Source organism: Lagenorhynchus albirostris, chromosome 20 (assembly GCF_949774975.1).
Source record: "Lagenorhynchus albirostris chromosome 20, mLagAlb1.1, whole genome shotgun sequence".
Lineage (NCBI taxonomy): Eukaryota > Metazoa > Chordata > Mammalia > Artiodactyla > Delphinidae > Lagenorhynchus > Lagenorhynchus albirostris.
In genome coordinates, this window is record NC_083114.1 from 28,557,498 (window position 1) to 28,571,027 (window position 13,530).

The window sequence follows — 13,530 nt, forward strand, 5'->3', positions numbered from 1 at the left end:
AGAAATGCCACAGAGCAAGGCTAGGCCCACAGGGAACAGAATCGACCAAGAATTAAATTGTGTCCTTCCAACACCATGGGAGCTTGAAATAGGAATTTGCACGTCTGAGTCTGTGGACTGAGATTTTTACTGGCTGCTTCTCCAATAATGGCGTTGAAAACGCCGTCCTCGGAGAGCTATGAGAACCAAAATCTAATAACGTTCCTCACAGAGAACTGTCCGCTGCCCCGCAGTGCAACGTATCACTGTTGTCACCGTCGTCTTCTTCATTAGCTTCAGGCAAAATTGATGGGGAAAGATCCTCAAGCATCCACTCGGGGAGCTTCTTGCAGGAAAGCCCATGCTTTTCTGGCAGCCCCGGGGAAAGAGAGGAGCATCCCCTCCACGGCCGAGGTCCAAAATCCCAGCCCTCTGGGTCCCCAACACATAGGCCCTAAACACGAAGAAATGGCTCCTTCTCTGTCCCTTGACCCTCATCCCCTCGTTCAAGCAAAAGGAGTCCTGTTTCCTAGAGGCGCATCGGTGGCAAAGGGGCTCCCTGCACAGCAGATGACAAGCGAGAGGGAGGCTTTCGATGAAGGGAGAGAACTCAAGGATGCTGAAGAGTGTCATCACCTCACCCGGGTGACAGAGCTGAGCCCAGGCTGCCTGGGGCCCACGCCCTCCGGTTGTCCCCATGTAGGGACAAGACGACCTTCTCCTCGGAGGAAGTTCCAGCCACTCCCCACAGCCGCTTACATCCTCCACTATGTTTGGCCTCTAATGGAGACATTGCTTTATGGACGCTAACAAATATTATTTCCCATCCAGAATAATAGCGAATAATAATTAGCATATTTAGTGAGCATTCGCCAGGTGGCAGGCACTGTACTAAAAACTTTACCGCCCCATTTCATGTCCCTCTCACAAAAATTATTATTTTCATTTCAAAGATGATGCACTTAAGGCTCAGAGAGTCTCAGTAAACTCTCCTGGGTCACAAAGCTTGAATGTGACAAAGTCAGAATTCAAATCCAAGACCATTTGAATTCCGAGGCCAGGCTCTTACGCATCAAGGTATACAGCAACCTATTTACTGTTTATGACATCACAGGCATCTGTGTTCTACACGTGTAGGTAAGCTGATGCTTTGAAAACAGAAATGTGTCATTATAAGTGCTCGCAGGCCATCTTCACTTTGCTTAGTACCATATGAACTGAACTTCAAGGATATCAGAACTGTGTCCTCACCTTTGCAAATCCCAGGGGCCAGGGAACCATGCATTATCCTCATTGCCCTTATCAGTGTATCAGACTGCAACGATGCTGGGTAACAATCCTCCCCAAACTCAGTGCATTTGTTTCTGTCACTCTCGGGTCTATGAGTTGGCTGGGGCAGCTCTGTGTCAGGCTGTAGCTCAGCTATGCTTGGCTCCAGGCTCAGGGATGTGTGCAGGCCTGTCCATATGTCCACACATTTTCTTGAACCAGCAGCTACTGAGGCATGCTTTTCTCATGGCAGATCTTAGGGGCACAAGAAACCAAATTGTGCAAGCATGTTTAAAACCTCTGAACACTTCTCTAGTATCTCAAGTCAGATGGCCAAGCCAACATCAGTGTAGTGAGGAAGCGACCTGCACCCACAGTGGGAGGGCACTACAGAGTCACGTGGCAAAGAGTGGGGATGTACAACCGCTTTCCAGGGGGTGAAATTTAAGACCCACAGCCCGTTGGCCACAATCAGCATCTATATCGTCATTACCAGCAGGCATCTGGCTTGGTTAAAAGAACAAGTTGGCAGACAGCAGTCCCGAGGTCCTCTGGAGCCCTGCGTGGGGCTCATCAGCCCAGCAGATTGCTGGTGGCCTCCTCTTCTCTTCTGCCGTTTCCTACCTCCCAGTGGCATTTTGGCTCTTCCTCGTACACCTGCACCCGCCTCTAAACTCTCCCTGTTTCCCCGCCTCTGACTTTTGCAAAGACAGTCAGGTTCTTGGCAAAATCCAACTGAGCCAAGATAGAGCTGAAGCAAAAATCAGAATTCATTATAATGAATAAAATCCCTCAACTTTGCAGCCACTTCCTGACTTGAACCTGACATCTCCCTGAAGTACACAGGGCTGGGAATGTTATCCAGGTTCCCACTGCACAGATGAGAAAACTGAGGCTCAGAGAAGTTATGCAATTTGCTAAACAGTCTCCTGGTAGCATAACAGTGTCCCGGCTGGAGCTTGAACCCAGGTCTTCTCTCTCCGGGCCCTGGTAATGGGAGGGAGGGAAAGTCATCAAGCCCAGATCTTGAAAACAGCTCAGCCTTGGGAAAGACAGACTCGGTTGGAAAAAATGTCTGGGGGAAAGGTGTGTCCCGCACAGATTGCCTGCATACACTTCCCTCCGGAAGCTTGGTCTGCACAGCCATACACACAGCCCGGCTCGTAGCGGCCCTCCATTTGGACGTGGCCAGAGACATCCAGGCCACAAGAATTCAGTGTCCTTCTGAGAGCCTGGGAGAGCAGATTTTTCATCTTAATTCTAGGAACTGTATGAGTTTATTCATACCCATCCCTGAGCACCAAGGAGACATGGTTTTCTCTGTCTCCAGGGATTTTTCCTCCAGCCACCCTCCCCCCTCCAATCCCTCCGCCCACCCATTCCTGCCCCCACCTTCTCCAGGCTGGAAGATGATCTCCCGATTTGATTGGTTTTTCAAATGGGATGAGAAATGTAAACAAAATCCATTCTGCGGTCTTTTTAGCTACAAAGTGGTGTTGCTATGTTTTGGAGATGATAGTAAAAGAAGGACTTTTTTTTTCACTTAATGAATTGGCTGACATTATGATGTCAGAAGGACTGGAGCCAAAGGTGTTTTGCTAAAGGGAGTCTCCCCACAGCCCCCTCTCCAGACGACACGGCACCCCTGGAGCCCATAGTACTTGGGACTGTTCACGCTGTTTACACACCCAGCTCCCCTGACTGCCTCTTTGTGGGAAGTTGTTTACATGAATTTATTTTGGGAAAATTCCATTAGACGGGACCAGGATTTCTTCACAAATCATTGCCTCTCACTTGTGTCTTGATCAAATCTGGGCAGGCCACTCTCTTCAGAACCCTGACTCTCTGTGCTTCTATTAGGGGGTTGGAGGGGTGGGGGAGGGGGAGGGGGAGGAGGGGGAGGAAACATGAAAGATAATGAAGTGGCCGGCCAGGGAGGGGCTTAGAAGAAAAGAGTTCTGTCTGCTGGGATCAGAAGCGACAGTACTGGGAGAACAAGGGGCTCCCCACTGGCTTGGGGGCCTGCAGATGCACAAAGGCAGTTGTGCAGAGTGTAGATACGCACAGACTTGCTCATCTAGGGCCCCGTGCTAAGGGGCTAGAACACACAGACTAATCGATGACGCTCCCTGACCTCAAGAAGCCCAAGATTCAAAGAAAGAGAGAGCAACAGAAACAATCCAATGGAATGGTCCTGGGGTCTTCGTGGGGTCTCCACACCCTTGTCCCACCTGGCCCTCAGTCAGTTATTGAGCACATTGATTCCTTCTGTGGACTCACGCTTGCTACTTGCTCTGCTGAAGGAGAATCCCAAGTATTAGATGCACCCACTTGGCTCCCGTTGGTTTGAACATACATTGGCATCACGTGTGTACAGGCCAAACAGTTGCTTCCTTAGTGCCGGAGCAACCCCTCCTTATTCCCCAAAGCTTTACTGGGTACCTACTACGTGCCAGGCCTCATGGATTCAGAGATGTTGAGACACCATCTTTGCTCTGCAGCAGCTCAGCCTGGGCCCGGTGAACAGGGGAAGGGAATGGGGACCACAGAGAAGCCACCAAGCGGACACTTGCTCTCGAGTGAGGGACCTGGCTTTGGTTCCTGCTGCACTCCAAGGAGAGTTGAAAGGAAGCAGGGAGCTCTGGTAGTAACTCAGCACCATTCATGGGTGCAGGTACCCGAGGCCATCATCTGCCCAGCAAGCCTGGCTTCCTTCCCAGAGACACTTCTGACCTTGCAGACCGGTGAAGCTCGCGGTCGCAAAGCTCACTGAGCAGCCCTGGGTGGGTCTGCTTCTCCAGTGGGCTTCTTCATCTCTAAGAGGAAGGGGCTGCACCATGAGTTTTGCAGATACGTTAGCCATGGAAAACCTTGTGGATACAAAATCTTGGGCAGTGCTAATGGCTCACACTACACACCAGGCACAGGTCTAAGTGTTTCACATGAATCAATTCACTCACAGTAACCCTATAAGTTGGGTACTTACTAGAGATAAGCAAACTTACAAAATATGAAGTGATTTGCTTGAAAATGCAATATATGAACCAGATAAAAGTACAGTTCCTTTTGTTGATGACAGGGTAGATTTGCTTGGTCCCTACAGATCTGACTGTAGACTTTCAGGGTTGGAAATAAGAAGACTCTCCTTTGCAGACACTGAGCCATCCCCGCTAGGACCTTGAAAGCCACCGGCGGGGTCCTATGAGTGGAGAGGCAGTGGGGCAGGGTAGAGTGAGCCTTCATTCCAGAGTCAGATTTCAGTTCCCATCCCAATTCTGTCACTCACTGACTCAGCAAGTTGCTTCAGCAAATTCCTTAAACTTTCCAGATCTTGCTTCCCTCACAGGGTTGCATGAACACTAAATGAGGCCGTGGATTCAAAGCACTCAGTGCAGCAACTATGGTAGATATTCAAAAATACAGCAACAGTTGTTCTTACCCAGATGGGTACAAGGGGCAGTATGTTGTAATGCAAGATGTGATGCCATTGTAAGCCATTCCTTGAGCCCCAGACTGGCTCTATTTCGGGGATGGAGACTATCAGAGGGGCTGACCTTAGTTTACGTTACATCCCGCACTGCTCTCAGCACATTTCCATGCATATTGCAAGTGCTGCTGGATGAATGAATGATTTCGTGGATGGATGGGGGACGGATGGATGGATGGATGGATGGACGGATGGACGGATGACGGATGGTCCAAAATGGTCAGTTCTCTATAAAATGTTCCACCACACCCCCCTACGTGTCTCATTTCAACACCTCAGGAAACACTTCAGCCTTTGCCTCCTCTTTACGTTTCCAGAACCTGTGGCTCATCTTGCCAGATATCTCCTTGTGGCCCCGCTGCTCAGCCCCTTCACAGTAATGCATTGTTGCACTATCTGGTAGTTCTTGACTCTGGTTCTGCCTCAGAACAGTGTCTTTTGGAGCCACACTCCACAGCCCATGGGCCAGCTCTATCCCAGTTCTCAGTTACCCCCTCCACAACCCCAGTCTGTGCACAGTGCTTTCAGGTTGTTGGGCAGGAGGTAATATGCAGGCATTCATTCCCTGGAGCCCCGGTCCCTGGAGACCTGGGCTGGAACAGTGGCTCCTGTGTATCTTGGCATTCCATGGCCAGACTCCAGCCATGCACTGAGGTTGTTTCATGCACAGCCTTAAGTGCTCTGTGCTCTGCCTTCTCAGGGCCAGGAGCAAGCCCAGCCTGAGACTCTGTCGCCCTCCCTTGGTAGTGGCTAGAGGTGAAGAGAGAGCCCAGCCTCCAGCGGAGTACAGGAGCTACAGCCTTCTCCAGCTTCCTGGGGGGCCCACAGCAGCCCTCCAGTTGCAATCCATCCAGGGGCAGCTGGCTTCCCCAAGGTCAGGGTGGCCAGCCCAGCACACTCGTGCACCACCAACACCATCACAGGGCCTGCTCTCACCATTACCAGTCCCACGAAAATTACCCAGTGATACCTTGGAGCACCTGACCCTTCCCCTCACAGATGCAGTGATACCAAGAAAAGGTCCAGGTTCACAGGAGATAATGTATGTCATCTTCCTAGTTTCATACCTCGTGGGGAAGATAAAAAGGTTGACATGACTCCTCTCCCAAGCCTGGGGAAGATGATGAGGCTGTGTATAGGATGTGGGGTATCAACTGGCCCGTGTCTTTTTTTACATCCAAACCCTCAATTTCAGGAAGGAAAGGCCCACATTTCCGCAGGGTTCCTGGTGGTAGGCTGCTAATTAGCAATTATAGGTTCAGTAGGAGGAGACCAGCTCTCCACCTGCCTGAAGGTCAGGTCGTGCAGACTGACACTGAGAACAGGCACAGCTGGCGGGGGGAGGCCAGCTTGTGAGCAGCCGGTTCCCCACAGAGTGTGTGGGAAGTTACGTCCAGAGGCTGATGGGGTCTGTCACTTGCGGCTCACTTTACCCTTCAGTCACTGGCCTCTCTGCCCAGAGCCCTTCACCTGGGGAACCCGTGCCCCCTCTCAATACTGCCCTCTCCTGGACACCACCTCTGGCTATTGGTTCCAGAGAAGAAAGTGCATCTTATGGGGCAGATGCGGAGGTAGAGGCCCCGCTCTGGAAGCATGTCCATCAAGTGTGGCCTGGAGCCCATCTCTGTGATAAGCACATCAGGTCCCTGCTCCTGCAAAGACATCAATACCATGCCCTTTACCTCCCCAGCAAGATCCTACTCACCCAGTGCCATCTTAGAGAGGAACAAGGAGGGGATTCTCTAGTGGTCCAGTGGTTAGGACTCTGCACTTCCACTGCAGGGGGCACGGGTTTGAAGATGCCTGGCTGGGGAACTAAGATCCCACGTGCCACGCAGTGGCCAAAAAAAAAAAAAAAAAAAAAAAAAAAGGGAAAGGAGGGACGAGGCATCCTGAAAGATGCATCAGACACCTGAATAACCCAAGCTAAAGGTTAGTTCCCAGAGAGACTGTTAGCTACTAAGGTCACCTGACTGACTGAATCAAAATTTAAGAGGTGTTTTTCCTTTCCACCTTCCTGAAGAAGAGAAAGCTCATAAGGAAAACAAAATCCATTATGGAGAATTGCCTTTGAACTTCGATTTCACTGCATATGTGATTAAAGCGTGAGGAAATTTATACCCCCACTGAAAACACACAAGCAGCAACCCCAGAGGGTGGATGGGAGGGTTCGAGGCGTTGATGCAGGCCCAGCACTTCTCCTGGCTTGGAGTAAGTGTTCAATAAGTACCAGCAATTATTATTTTTTTTTATCAAAATTTAGTTTATAATTACTGTGCTTCAAACATCATAGAGATTAAAAGAGACCTTCTCAGGGCTCTGTTTTATCCCTCTCAAGCAGGACTCGGTGTTGCAGAGACCTGGCTTGACATCCACAGGCCACTCAGTGAATTGTCACTGAACTCCATGGCTGAGGCCAGAGTCCCTGAAAAGAGCAGAGGAGGGCTTTCGGCCGGCAGGCCCAGGCTCCAAGGGTCGTGGGAGATGGGCGGGTACAGAGGAGGACAGGCGTCGTGCACGCAAGGGTGCCTACTCCCATTCACGACTGCTGACCCTGCCCAGGTCCCTGGGATGGGAGTTTGGGCTTTGCCCCAGGCCAGGCTTACTGAGAACGAGACTATTAGCAGAGAACCTGGGCCCCCCAGAGGAAGGAAGGCAGAGGCTTTAAGCCTTCAGCCAGGGCAAGAGAGGCGGTCACCAGGTGTCCAGCACCTCCATCAAAGATCCGGGCTCCAGGATGCTGGCAGTGTCCTGTGCTTGGTCCAGGTGCTGCTTTTCAAAGGTGTGATCACCTTGTGAAACATTTTCAGGCTGTATGTTTGGTGTGTGTGCAGTTTTCTGCACTTTGATTAAAAGTTTATTTTTTTAAGTTACCAAAAGGAAATCAAATGTCCTCCCCCCACACCCTCTGGGTTCTTCACAGCCCCTGTCTTGCTGGGCGGGGAGCATCCTGGCAGCTGTTGCTATAAATTGTCCAGTTTAATCCAAGTCAGTGAGAGATTGGGTCAGGCCGGGAAGGGCCCTCATGGGATATTTCATTCTTTCACCGTAAAACTCAGAGTCTGACCTTCATTCATTCTTTCATTCATCCAACAACTTTATGTTCGCCACACATTTACACTCAGCATCCCCTGAACCGGATGCCTCACACCTATCCCGAAACCTGTCTGACCCCCTCTGCATCACCATTTAACCAGAGACAGACTCTGGAAGCTGTGCTGATGCCTCTAGTTCCCCGCAGTCGAGATTTACAACAACTAATCCGTTACACTGCAGATTCCACTCTGGAAAATTTGTCAGGCTCCACCCCTTCCTTTCTACCACACAGCCGGTCTCTGGCCTATATCTGCCTCCTTTGGCACCTGGGCCAGGACAGCAGCCTCCTACTTATTGCTGTCTGCAGCCTCCACACCCTCCAGGCCAACCTCCTATGCACTCATCAGAGACAATGTCATTCATTACCAAAGACTTCTGACGGCTCCCTACTGCCTACGGGCAAAGCTTCAGTTTCGCCAGCAAGACCCTCCACGACCCAGACTCACCCTCGGTGGCCTCCCTGCCTCCACCCCACCGACTGCAGGGGACCACTCTCCACTCCCCGTGTTTACCTGGCACATTTTTACCGCCATGACTCTGCTCACATTATTATCCAATCCCAAATACTCTCTCCACTTCCCAGTCCTTTGATGTTTCCCTCAGCCTCCAAGGCTCTGCTCAGAAGTGACCTCCTCTGAGAAGTCTTCCCTAATCCCCTGATCAGACTTCATTGCCTCTTCACTTGGCTGCCTATACTTTAGTACCATTCTGCCTCATCTTGTTGGGATCACTATCAGAAAAACCAATTGGCTCTCCCACCAAAATGTTTCCAGAATCTGAACATTTCCCATCACCTCCAATGCCGCACCTCGTGCAAAGCACCACATCTCTTGCTGGAATTCTTGCACCTGTCTCCGAACTGTTCTTCCCGCTTCCATTCTGGCCTCCTCCCAACAAGGTCTGTTTCTTACAGAGTGATGCTCTTAATATGCCTCAGGCTATACTAGTCTTTGGCTCAAAGCCTTCCTCAGAATAAAGTCTACAGTCTCCAACATGGCCTGGAAGGTTCTGCAGGATGGGCCCAACCACCTCTTTGTAAGGTCCTGTGATTTTTTTCAACCATGTAAAAATGTAAAAAGCATGCTGGGCTCGTGGGCTGTAGGATAGCAGGTGGCAAGCCAGATCAGGCCGTGGCCTGTAGTTTGCCTACCCCCATCTTCAAGGATGAATTAGCATCCTCCAGGTGAAAACGGAGGAATGGGTTAGGGATGAGAGTCCAAGGGACCCTGCAGAATTAACAGCCTTCGCAAAGTCTTCAAAGCACATAAAGATATTGTCTAGTTGGTGAATGGAAAGAGGTTTGGTATGAGAGTGGGGACTGGGGTCTGGGGTCTGGATCGAAAGTGGAGAGGTCAGTGGCGTCAGATGAGGAAGGGCTTTTCAAATTACAAAACTCACATAAGCTTTGAATTGTGTAAAGACATGATCAGGTTTGTAGTTTAGGAATGTAACTCAGGAATGAAGAGAGATGGGGGATGGGCAGGATGGCTGAGAGAGTGGCCTTTGTGCAGGCGGGATTGTTCTGCTCAGATACCTGCAAAAGCTGATGGCTAAATATTCAAGAATTTTTGTAAGCCAACTGTTGAACACGTTCTTTATTTTTAAATTAGATTTTATACAATTACAATGAAATAAATTACCTTTAAAACAAAAGTAGTTGGTACTCAAAATCTCATCACTTTCTCCTGTTTTATGGCCTTTTACTATTATCTTTGCTCTTGAGATTATGTACACCTGTGCACCCATACGGTGGGAATGCTACATTAAAGACATGCTACTGAGCATCTCTGCCCAGCTCTACACTCCGTGACCTCACACTGGTAACTTAAAAGTGGCCCTTGGTGGGAATATTTACACCACAGAAATGGACAAAAGCCACAAATCATGGCTCCCCCGCCCCTTCCGCCCCACCCAGAGAATCGGTTGTCAAACTGTTACCAGCACCCCACTGAGTGCGGGGGAAGGAAGATGGGCCAGGTCTAGGGCGGTGGTGACGGCGTAAGGAGGAAGGGGGTGGGGTGCGGCGGGGGAATGGCTGGAATAGAATCACCCCAACCAGGTAGCTTTGGCGAGATGAGGGAGAGTGACAAGGAAGAAACGCCTCCAAACCAGAGAGTCATCTCTTGGTAAAGAAGCAGCGCTTGGAACCCAAGCCTTAGTCCCTCACTTCCTCTGCGTGCCTCTCCCAAAAGTCCAGGGTCGGCAACCCCAGGGGGAGACCCTGCAGCTGGAGGCAGCAAGCGCTCGCCTAAGGTCACCTGAGGGGGTCGGCCCAGCCCCCAGCTCCCCGCCCCTGCGCCGCAGGTCCGCGCCTGTGTGTTTACATCTCGTGTATAGCTGCGTGCAGAGCTATTTGGGCGCCCACAGCACTCCGCGAGCGGGCCTGTGTACATTTATAACCACACAGCCATGTGTGGACAGCCCTACATATAGATCTCACCTACATCATCTCACACGTCCCCGCGGTGCCTGGGGCCTGCTTCCTGACCTCACGTCGGGGGGCTGGGCCGCCATGGGAACCGCGCTGTCTCAGCCAAAGGCACGCAGCTCACCTCCCACAGCCAGCGCCTCCCTCCCTCCCAGGGACCTGGGGGGCTGGACCTTCCTGGTAAAGCCCTGTGGAGAGGCGAGCTATAAACATGCCACAGGATGACCCGCATATGGAAATGAGGCTCGTGGTTGGGCCTGGCGCCCTGCCACAGGCCTGTGGCCTCGCTGCCGCCAAGTATCTTTAGCATGAACTTCATTAACTTCGGCCCTCCTCTGCCCCCCTCCAGTCCCTCCTCCGCTGCCCTGTCTCACCCTGCGTTTGTGGTGTCTCATTCATGGCCGAGGTCTTACCCTCAAGCCTGCATGAGGGGCCTGGCTCCATCGCCCCCCCATCTGACAATAATCATGACACTGTAATCACAATTCCGATTTCTGGACTAGGCTCTTCATTCCCGCGATCTCGCTGAATCTACACGGAAGCAGTGGACAGACGTAGGCTGAAGAGGTCAAGGACAGCACAGGTGTCTGGGGCTCCGTGCACACAAGGAGTCGCAGAGCCACACGCATCAGGCCGGAAGGGCCAGTGTGCACGGAGGAGAGAAGATAAAGCCAGGCCGAGGGCAATGACAGCACAAGTGAGAGAAGGGGGTGGTTGGCATAGGATGGGAATCAACAGGTGGCGCTGCAGAGGTGAGGGAGAAACAGCGGAAGGAGAGGAGGGCTCCAAACTAAAGGCAAACAGAGGAAGGGTGATTGATACAGAGGACAGTCAGTCCTTGTCCAAGTGAGTGGGGCAGAGGCTGTTCAGGAGGCCGCCAGGAGGAAGACAGACCCTGCCCTCGCAGGCTGCGGACGTGCCAGGCTTGGTTCCCTACGGGCCCTGGAAGCCCTCCTTGGAGACACGGGCCAAACGGGAGCATCCCGAGACCACCATTCAAGAATGTCAAGCCCTCATTTCTTCACTGAATTTTCAGGCCAGCCCTGGGCTGGGGTCCAACCACCATGGGGAGAGGGCTGGGGAAGGAGACAGTAAGACTTCTCTTGTTCTCAATGACCAGGGAGGGGCCTACGGAAGCTCCTCTAGTCTCTGTTTTCTCTGAGACCCTGACACAGGCTGGGGTTAATCCTGCACTGGGGCCGTGCTCATCTCCCACCTTCACCAGGCACATTGCTGTCCTCTGCAGATTTGACCACTAAAGCCCCTTCCTCCCTCCCTCCTGATCTCCTTCCTTCCCCTTTTATTCCCCCATTCCCTCTTCCTATGCCCTTTCTCTACCATTCTAACAGTTAGACTGTTATTTCTTGAGTTGAACCACTCTCAGCCTCCCTTGTAGTTTCCACACATTTGCTCCCCCTTCTGCCCTCCGGGGCCACGCAGAATACACGGATAAGGAAGCGAACATGAGGATGCTCCTGGGGACGGCAATGATGACGGCTAATATTGTTCAGTCCTTATTTTGTACTAAGAACTTTGCAGCCATTACTTCATTTATGAGGATAACAACCTCACAGAATGGGTTCTTTGACTCTCCCAATTTCAGATGCTGAGAAACTGAGACTTGGAGGGATTCAGTAACTTGTCCCACATTTCACAGCCAACAGGTGGCAGAATTAGGATTTGATTCGTAATCGGATTCAAAAGCCAGTTCTCTTAACCACTGGGATGCATTCTTTTCTCTCTGTCTTCCATTTGCAAACCTCCAAATACTAAAGGATTCTACACGGGGCAAGATGCTCCGGCTTTGTGGCCATAGGCCTGCCAAGCATCCCATCACTCAATCTGGTTCCCCATGCTACAGTGAGGCCAGATCTTCCTGCCCTGGACTTCCCAGTAGAGGTCTTTTTCCACATGCCCATCAACCTCCTCAAAGATCATATCATCCAGCTCCCCGCTTTGAGAAAGAAGGCATTAGTCCTGCCTATCGGGCTTCCGTCTTTCAGAGACCTGAGAGATTCGACAACAAAGCAGAGATAACGGAATCAGCTGTGCAGAGTAGCTATTAGGTACCACGCCTGCCACCTCCGTGATGTCACTTGCAGTCCCCACCCCTCCTACTGCTCCTTGAACACATCTCCCCTCATTCTGTGCGGCAGGTCCTTGCTGCCTCACTCACGTTAGACGTGTCCTCTGTCTGCTGCTCCCATGCCTCCGCCCATAATAAACCCGGCTCAAATACAAGCCCAAACCCTGCCCATTGTCACCGCAGTAAACAGCCTGGATGCGAAGCCCGCCTCCCTCACTCCCCAGAAGATTAATAAATCAGATTCAGACGCCTATTGTTCTGGACACAGTCAGAACCAATTGGAGGATTTTAAATCTCTCAGCACAGAGCAGCTGGCTGGCTATGAGAGGCCCCACTATGTCTCTGGGAAAACTTTGCCAGGGATGGAATAAGAAAGGAAAAAAGGATCAAATAATCAATAGTTACCACGAGCTCTTGGCCTTCTCCACACAGTATCCTTCAGGAGGCAGGTCCCCAACTTCATCTTGATTCTCACTTCATGAGGAGAGGGGGAGGGGCAGAAAGAGGCAGATCTGCTGAACCCAGGGTTAGCCCTCAGATGGGTGGGGTCGCTCCCCACCCACCTCCTAACCTCACCAATGCCTAATTCCATCTGCAAATGTTTGAATCTTTCAAAAGTGAGCACTCACAGCCTGAAGCCACAGCGTGAATTCTAGTTTATTATCCCAGAATTCCCAAGAAGAATTCATAGAAATCCTTGTATCTTAGACTAATTACCACTCACAACCCGCAGCCCCTAGGCATTGGTCTTGGGTTTTTTTGTTGTTTTGTTTTTTTTAATCCCTTACTCTCATGGGAGACATAGTGTGCCTGCCACTGCCGCCTGAGTGGCTGCTAGCATTTTCCCTAGCTGTTTATGTGGAAAATCATAAAAATATTTGGTGGCCAAAAAAAGAGAGGGGAAATGCTTTGGTGGTCTGATGCAACAGAAATGCTTTTTTGAAAAAAAAAATAAAACCTGGCTGTCTTATTCTAATCCAAAAGCATGCATAAATGCCGTATTGATTGAAAAGTACTAGGTGGAAGGCACATTTTTCTCAGAGACTTGCTTCCACCCCATCCCCTCAAAGCAGACAAAAGCACTGTTGGCAGCTGGCAGAGGGTAAGTCACTTATAATCCAGCCACAGGGTTTGGGAAGAGCTGTAAGCAGAAATTCTTGTGGGCTGTACTCTACCCTGGGTCTG